The sequence below is a fragment of the Talpa europaea genome (genome assembly GCF_964194135.1).
Source record: "Talpa europaea genome assembly, chromosome: 8".
Taxonomy (NCBI): Eukaryota; Metazoa; Chordata; class Mammalia; order Eulipotyphla; family Talpidae; genus Talpa; species Talpa europaea.
In genome coordinates this window covers 107952733-107961680 of record NC_140075.1, presented here as the reverse complement: position 1 = coordinate 107961680, position 8948 = coordinate 107952733, and positions in this window count along the sequence as shown.

The window sequence follows — 8948 nt, the reverse complement described above, 5'->3', positions numbered from 1 at the left end:
TAGCTGTTTGCCAAGTTCTAGTTAACCCAGTTACAGTAAAGCCATTGTGGACTCTTTAGTGGAGCAAGCCTCAAATCTACATGGCATTCACGATTTTTTGATGGCATGGCCACAACCAGTAAGTGCAATTTAGTGGCTTACACATTGTCATGAAAGGGGGCGGGCAAAGGCTCAAGAGCAGTGGATTTTACGGCAATAGGAAATAGGAAACATTTTGTGCAGTGGCCAACTCCTTTGCATTTCTGAGAATGAAATGCCCCCTAGATCAAAGTGACAAAGTGCTTAGGATATTCACGGGACAGAAGACAAAAAGAGTTCAGTCACTGCCAAAAACCAGCCTTCTGTTAAGTATTTAGAAGTTTAATAACAGTACTTACAGGAGAAGCAGAATGTAGGAGGGTAACTTGAAAGTGTGCACAGTTTAACAGAAACTGATCATTCTTCATGAGGCAGGCAAACAGTGACGAGTCTTACTCTCACTCACTCATTCGTTCATCATCATGCATATATTGAGCACCTACTGTATGGACCACTGAGCTAGGTATTATAAGGAATACATAAATACCTAACCATGCCTCCAGCTTTCAGGAGCCTACAAGCTTATGTAGTAATAACACATTATTAGATATTATATACATGCATAAATCTGAATGTCAGGCCACATGTAGACCACTTGCAGAAAAGAGGGCCAAAAACCAGTCTTGCTATTTTAGCTCAACACTCCTCCTCTGAGAAATGAAAAGACTGTGGCTAAAGAGGTAGGAGAGAGGCCATTTCTTTGGAGGGACATGTTTCCCACTCCATGTGCTTCTCCCCTGCCATGGCAAGATTAGGGGGAGGGGACTTTCTTCTTACTTCGTGAAAGGCATTTCAAGAGGACACTTTGGTATCTCTGGGGTTACAGGATCTAATGCAAGACCCACACTGGAAAAAGACTCCAGGCAAGGAGCTGGCTGAAGCTCCTATAGTGTGTGACTCCAGGCTGCTTTGAGAGCAAATGGTGCTTCCACTGATGGCAGAGACAGGGACACATCACTGTTTCTCGAATACTACATGTGGTCTCCAGCACATAGGAAACAGCTGTCCTGCAGCAATGTAAAAGTTCTTTTACCCAAGAGGGTAAAGAGACAATGGGCTTAAAAAGAATGGGATGGAAAATAAAGTTGGCTTCTGTTGCATCTGATGGAGATCAGCACACTCCATTTAGCAGCTATGGTGCATTAAGTTGGAAAGTCTAAATTTCATAAAGATACTTGAAGATAAATTTTTAGAGGGAAATACTGTTTTATATCACTAAAACTTGTTATATGCTACTAATGTATTATTGAATATAAGCTGGATCTAAAGAAAGCATATTATATGCCCAAGGAGACAAGTGAAATTTTAAGTTATTATCCAGATAATTATCTAGCCTACAGGACTCTAAGTTTTGGGAAACAGAGAGAGTTTGGAAGCCTAGAAAACTAATTTTTACCTACATGTCTAACACATGAAGACATGACGCATATAAAATGCAAACTTGGACTCAGTTTAAATGTATTTGGTTTGTTACCATAAAAAGGCATAGAGTGATGCCATTTAAGAGAAAATCATTAAATAAATTATAGAGGTTTTGCATTCTCCTGGAGGAGCTAAGATGAGTTAGAAGGAGAAACAAAGCCAGCTTCTCCTGTTTTAGTCCTACTCCTTATGGAGGGGCAGTGAGAACATTCAGAGAACAAAGAATAAACCCTTTTCTATACGCAGCTTCCCTCCTCCTTTAACCCATTAGCAAGTGCTCCAACCCACCACCTTGCTTCCCAATCCCCTTGACTGCTTAGCAAAACAGGCCCCAGCCCTGTCCTCTCAAGGTGGAGGCTATGGCTTGCTGCTTTCAACAAATAGCTTACATATAACATAGAAGTCACAGAGTCTGCAGACAAGAGAAGGTAAGGTCTCACCCACGTTAGGATACTGACAATGGCAGTGACAAAAGAAAAGTCCTCATTTTCTGCTTTTCTAATAGTGTTCTTTTGACTATACTACCTTAAAGGGGAGGCATGCAGGAATGAATGAGTGTGTAGTCTCAAACACACACAATAGGTAGATATTTCCCTACCCTCCCCCTCAAAGTTAGGGGCACTTTCAAGCAATTTTATTGATCAGGCAGCAAACAAATAAAAGATACTTGAAAACTTCAAGGGAATTTACAGAGTTGCTTCAAAAGTAAAGAAGTTAGTACAATGTGTCCTGAATCAAACAACTTATTAAGCAAACTAGGATATTGTGAAAGTTCATGTCATCTCTGCCTAGCAAAATCACAATGTAAGTAAAAATTCCTGATCACCAATCACCCATGTTAATGCACAATCAAATAAACTTATTTGGTTGGTGTCCAGTCCAGACAGATGTATCAAGGCCTTGACCAGGTCCATAGAGTTGGAACAGTTAAATTTAATCTCTGTGGGGCTCCTATTCCTATGATGGTGCATGGGTCCATGTCTTTCTAGGAACCATTCTTAGATAAGAGTCAATATTGGCCAAGTCTTCACCCCACCGTGCTCCAGCCTCACACCAGTGCCAACCCTCACCGAGGGTCCTCAGCCTAAAATCAAATGACTGCACAGACCCCACTACTAAGTGAACCTCTTATGGTTGGGAGGCTCATTCATTTATTTGACCACAGAGATAAAGTTATTAGCTCAAGCAGGAGATCTAGGTCTTCCCCTGCCAGCTGTTCTTTCAATAGCAAAAAGCAATTTTTTCCATAACATGAATAATAAAAAAATATGTACTAATGAGATTTACGCAATATTGGAAAGAAGGATTATGAAGAGGTAATTACACTTTTAGGAGATTTACAGATTTCAACCAGTTAAGCCTCGGGGTATGATTATCTCATTAGCCCTGTGCACTCAGAATAAATATAGAATAGGTTGGGTGTGACCAGTGAATACATTTTGCCAAAAAGCCACCTTGTAAAGAACAAGCTGTAGATTCAGAGGGTATGTACCAAGTGTTACCTAAGTGGATTTCATGCTTATGAAAGGGAAGCAGCACCTGGCAGAGCTGCCTCTCCAGGTTCAGAACCATTCTCATCTCTGCCACGTTGCCAGGCTTCCATTCAGTGCTCACAGTCTCATCTCTACCCTGGGTCGCCATCTTCAGAGTGTGGACTGTTCTTTCTCTACCACACTGAAACTACTGACTACCACTACTCAGGCCACGTCTGTGGCTTGTTCCTCAGTTGCCCTTGAAAATGCCTTGTCCATCACCTCTTGCTCCTGGGAAGCGTGTGATCAATGTAAGCTTGGGGGGGGGGCTAGAAAATAAAACCAACTCTCTTGGTTTTGATTGGATCCTACTCTAAAAGAGTTCTTGAGAACAGAGAGAGCCAGGAAGAGCACAGGAGTTATGCTTGAGAGAAACCATAATGGAGCAAAGATTCTAGAACCACCAACTAAGCAAAAGAATCCCCATAATGCTTAACATCAGATGAAGTCCTACTATGTGCTGGGCACTAATCTGAAAGTGTTTGTTACCTGTAGCAACTCATCTAATTCTCTCAGCAATCTCATGAGATAGGTTTTCCTAGAATTCCCATCGACGGAGGAGGCAATAGAGGTTCAAGGCAATGAAATCAATGGTTCCAGGCTCAAATATTGAAAGCAGATATTCCTCTTCAAGAATCATAATACAATGAAACACCCAATTGTTCCATTAGCATAAGTTATGTACTAGGCATTGTACTCTGGAGATGCTCAAGGAGGGCTCAGGCATTGACTCTAGTGGGGTAGATCTTTAAAGTCATTGTCATATTTCCACATATCAGGTGATATGAGCTTATATTCCTTCATTCAAAAAAATATCAAAATTTTTCATGTCTTTCTTGTGTTGTTTTGCTACCAAGTGTCTATCTACTCACCTTAAGGTGACAAACTACCTTTCCTTTTTTTCCATCTTTATTTTCTCACAATATCTGGATGCCGTGTGCAATCATTCTTGCTGTTGCTGCAGGTGAGAAGTTTGGGGTTATGGAAAGCCCAGAAGAACAAGTCTGAATTGTCTTCTTACAAAACAAACATTTCCTTGCTTAGTGTTTTCTGCCCAGAGCTAGGATCACATTGTTCAGACTTGTAATGGACTGGGTGCTCCTGAGAAAGCAGTGCCACCACACCCAGGTATTACCTCAGGGGTGTTTTCTCGCTCTTCATATCTGGATCTATAGGGTGATGTTAGCTTCTGTGTATAAGGAACCCTGAGATTAGTCACCAATGAAGAAGAGAAGTGTTCTCCATGGATGGGGAAGTCATTAGGTTCTAATCCACTATTGCAATGGTGTCAGTTTCTCCAAGAGGGAGACAAGGATAATAATAATTGTCACTTCATAATTAGTAATCATGACTTCATAACTGATCACATACTATGTGCCACTGAGAACTGTATACTTAAGATCTAATTTAATCTTCACACACACACACACACACACACACACACACAAGCTGAAATAAATACTAATATCTATCACCAGTGGCCGGGTAAGGAAATCAAGACTTTGGAAAATCAAATAACAGTTGTCAGAAGTGTACATAATATCTTAAACCAGCACTGGATGCCAGCACCGGATACTGGTCAAGACTGCCCTCTTGACTAGTATTCAGTGTGGTCTTCTGCCATCCCAACAAAATGAAAACAGCATCAAAGGGAGTGTCGACATGAGTGTGAGTGGATGCTGCCTGGAAGAGCTTTCATGAGGGTCTTCTGAATGGAGATATGGTCTCTCAGTTGTTCCTGACCTTGGATCAACTGAACACTTCCTGGGTAGGTGCTTCCTATACCTACAAAAGTCCTCTGAGTGATTTGAATCACAATGTGTAGCTTCAAGTCCACAGGGAATTCCTCTCTCCATATGTTCATTTATTTATGTCCAGTTCCGCTCAGAATTATGTGTGAAGATCTGAAGGCAAAATCCTGTATCTACCATAAGGGCCTCCCTTTAGAACACACAGATTTTTTTTGGTTATTGTTATTTTTTCAGAGAGGATGAAGTTGACCTTTCTTTTATGCCATTGGTATTTATCACTTTTAGGCTTCAGAAACACAGTACTTCTTTTTTATAATTTGGCCACTTGTTTTTTATGAAATAGTTTTGGGAATAACTGGTGGCACTGGAACCCTAAAATCATGAAAATAAAATTTAAAATGTGGTGTATAAATAAAGGACAAGAGGCGATCAAATGGATGGTTAAACTAAATATATAAAACATGAAGATTAAGGAGTCATATCCAGCTAACTAATGACATAGAGAAATGACAGTTTTATTATAAGACTTTCTTAGAAAAGAGTTATCCCATTATCCTCACCCTCCAGGCAAGAAAAATTAGAAATACTGGGCTGGGGTGGCTTGTTTGGGATCACGTAGTGGGAGGGATCAGAAGCAGGGCCATGTTTCCAGTCTTTGGTCAGGCTTGTCACCTATTCTCAACCCTTGTATTTTTCACTTCCCCTCTGGTTTTACTCCTGATCTTAATTCCTCACTTCCTTCACCACTTCAGGTCCTACTTCTTCCTGCCACTAACTCTTGTGGAACCAATCCCATATGACCAGTATTGGCCCCTGGTTGTATCTTTGCTGTATCTTTGCTGCTCATCTTCTTTCTCTCTCTCTCTCTCCCTCTCTTTCACTCCTACCCACACCATGGTTGGTCCCAAAACAACAGCGATGGCTACATTATGGGTGAATACACACTACAAAACAGGCTACCTCAGCAGGGACAACTGACTCTCTCTGCATTTTACGATTTGGGAAGCCCTGTACCTTCCAGTTACTTTTTTAAGCACCTGGAAGCAACAAGCAAGTGATGTAACATGTTCTCTTGATAACAAGCCAGAGACAAGACCAAATATTGGTCTTTCTCATGGACATTTAGCCAGAAGTCAAACATCACCTTCCCCCTTTACTATGGTGAAGTAAAATATTTGTGTCGGATGGCTCCAGTGTATTGCATCACCCTTGGTTTTTTGTTTTTTGGCTTTTTTTGCATAGGAAATCTGTCAGAACAGATCCATGGTGTTCAGCAACATGGCAGGGTTCTGAGTAGCCATGAGCAGATACTGCCCTGAAGTATCTCTTGTTCTTCTCACAGCAGCGGAGCAGAGGGCACTGCTTCACCAGTGCCATGAGGAGGAGAGGAGTTGTTGCTTCTGTGGACATAAGAAGTCTCCTCATACTGTCTCAGGCAGTGTCCCCAACTGCCACTGGAGGTAGCACAAGGAGCAAGGCCAGCTGGCAGACCCACCTGCTGGCTGGCTCTCTGAAACAGGTTCAACTAGTTAAATCAGAGTAAATTGCCAAGCCAGGATTATCCTGAGCCCAGCACTGGCAAAAGGTCAGAACCAACCCTGCCACTGAGAGGAGGTGGCAGAGAGGCTGGGAGGTGCTTCCAGGTGTAGGGCACATGGGTTTCCATTCAATAGCTTCATTCTTGCTTATGGTTATGGCTGAATTGTGTCTATCCAAAATTCATATGTTGAAATCCTAACCCCTTGGTACCTCAGAAAGTAAACTTATTGGGAAATAAGGTTGTTGTGGATGTAATTAGTTTAGCTGAGGTCAAACTGGAGTAGTCTGGGCCCCCATCCAATCTGACTGGTGTCCTTATAAGAAGACGCAAATATTCAGGAAGAACACCATGTGAACATGAAGACAGAGATCAGGGTGATGCTTCTACAAGCCAAGGAATGTCAAAGATTGCCAGGAACCCCCAGAAGCTACACAGAGCAGGCAAGAGAGCTCTCCCTCCTTGCCCTCCGAAGGGACCAGTCCCTGCACCTTGATCTGGGACTTCTAAGCTCTCACACTGTAAGACAATATATTTCTGTTATTTAAGCCACTCAGTGGCTTAGTCTTGACAACACTGGTGAATGAAAGCAGATCATATTTTCAACGTTTGGAGGAACTTAGTAAAAAGCTCCTGCAATCTCTGTATTCATTCCAGACACAAGTTGCTAGAACAGAAGGCTTGTAGAACTCATCATAGTTAAGATTGCTCCTTATTGGGTGACACATTGTTTGTTTATTTCCACCCAACATATACCATCAAGGGAATGACTCCAAATAAACTAAGACAACAAACGCTTTTTAATAAAACTTAGGTCTTTCTGCACAGTCCTTTCTAAAGCTGAACAGCATTTCACAATGTCGTCAATACCAGCTAAGGACTTCCCATGACTCAACCAGTACACTTGATGTACATTCTTTTCTTCCCTGTGACAATTACTATTGTGTATGTGCCATGTACCAGACACTTTGATAGGCATTAGAGACCCAAAAGTGAGCAAAACAGCCATTGTCTTCTTGTGTTAATGAGGAATACAGATATTGACCAAACAGCCATTCTAATGTATACAATTAACAGTGGCAAGTGCAATGAAGGGGAAGTTTCACCACATTTTGTAGACAGCTACTTTTCCTTTGGTGTGGAAGGCAGAGCTGATCTTGCTCCCTAGTGTATGTGAAAGCTGCAAAACTATGAGTATTCATTCATTCTTACCCCATTTAAAAAAAAAAAATGAATGTTACATTCAGGAAACAGAACCACTTGTCAGAAATAATCATCTTAGTAACACTTAGATCCCTGAAGAGGAGGGAATAGGGGCTGAAAGTGGTCAGGAAAAAACAGAGAGGCAAAGGGAACACAGAGTGAGTTTAAGAAATGGGAAACTCAGGATAAGACACTGACCTTGAGTCCCTCCCCATGCCACCCTGTTCAGGATTCAAGAATAAGAGACAGGAGGCATATGCCCGATGCCAGGAGCATGGCCGTGGTGAATGACATGTGGCCAGGCACGAGATTTTGTGCAGTTGAAAAGATCCTACCCCAAATAAAAGCCTACCTTTGTTAGCAGCGCTGTCCTTTTAAACTGGAACATCGCTGTTCGTCGTGCTCCTTGCTTTATGCAATTGCGAGCACTTGAGCCTGCTGCCAAACGACGTAGCTGGTCACCAAACAAGCTGCCCAATGCCGCTGAAGACGGGGAAGAAAATCCATTGAATGAGTCCCGAACATTGCAAAAGCAGCTGCCTCTCTCAATTGCTTTGTCAAGTCCCATTATAGTTGTAGCTCTGATCACATGCAAGGTTTTCCCACGGTGGGGAGAGAGCCAGGATCCTCAAAGCGCCTGTATGTACCCCCTAGGCCACTATGGACAGGTCTGCAGCTGCTGTGTCACTTGCCCTTGGTGGGATTTAACAAGATAAACTCCTTCCTTGGCATTTATATTGCACTGAGCAGGAGTTTTATTTATATCCCTTACCTATCGGTGATGACCAACTAGGATGATCTACTTTGAAAGGTCCCAAACAATGTAGGCATAACTGATGTGTAAATAATAAATGCATCCCTGAAAGAAAACCTGAACCTTTCTGTTTTCCAAGGATTCAGGGAACACCTTTACCAATGTCTGGAAGTGGGTTTGGTAAGTAAATGATAGCAGGGAGGCAAAGAACTCAATCACAGCACAGAATAAGCCTGCACCTTGCCCAGCATTCTACTACATCCCTGGATTCATCCTTGTCCTTGGAGTTTGCATGAGTCAGAAGTATCCCTAGGTAAGTTGTCATTTCACTGCAATGCCCAGGGAATAATGTACAAGGCTATTTGGAAAGGGACTGTGTTCAGTAGTATAAGCACGTTTAACACATGTAGCATCCTATACACACACACAAAAAAAGAGTGGAAATTTTTGGTCTCTAAAAAGGAAAAAGAATAGAAGTAGATTATTTGTGAACAAAAGAAATGTGGAATATTCTAGGAATGGAATGGGTGGTTGATGAGAACAATGGTTCTTGAATTATGGTAACCAGCAGCCTGAGCCCCACCTGGGAATTGCTTGAAAACACAAATTCTCAAACCCCACCCTAGCCCTTCTCAATCAGAAGCACTTTTAAGGGAGCTCAGCAAGCCACG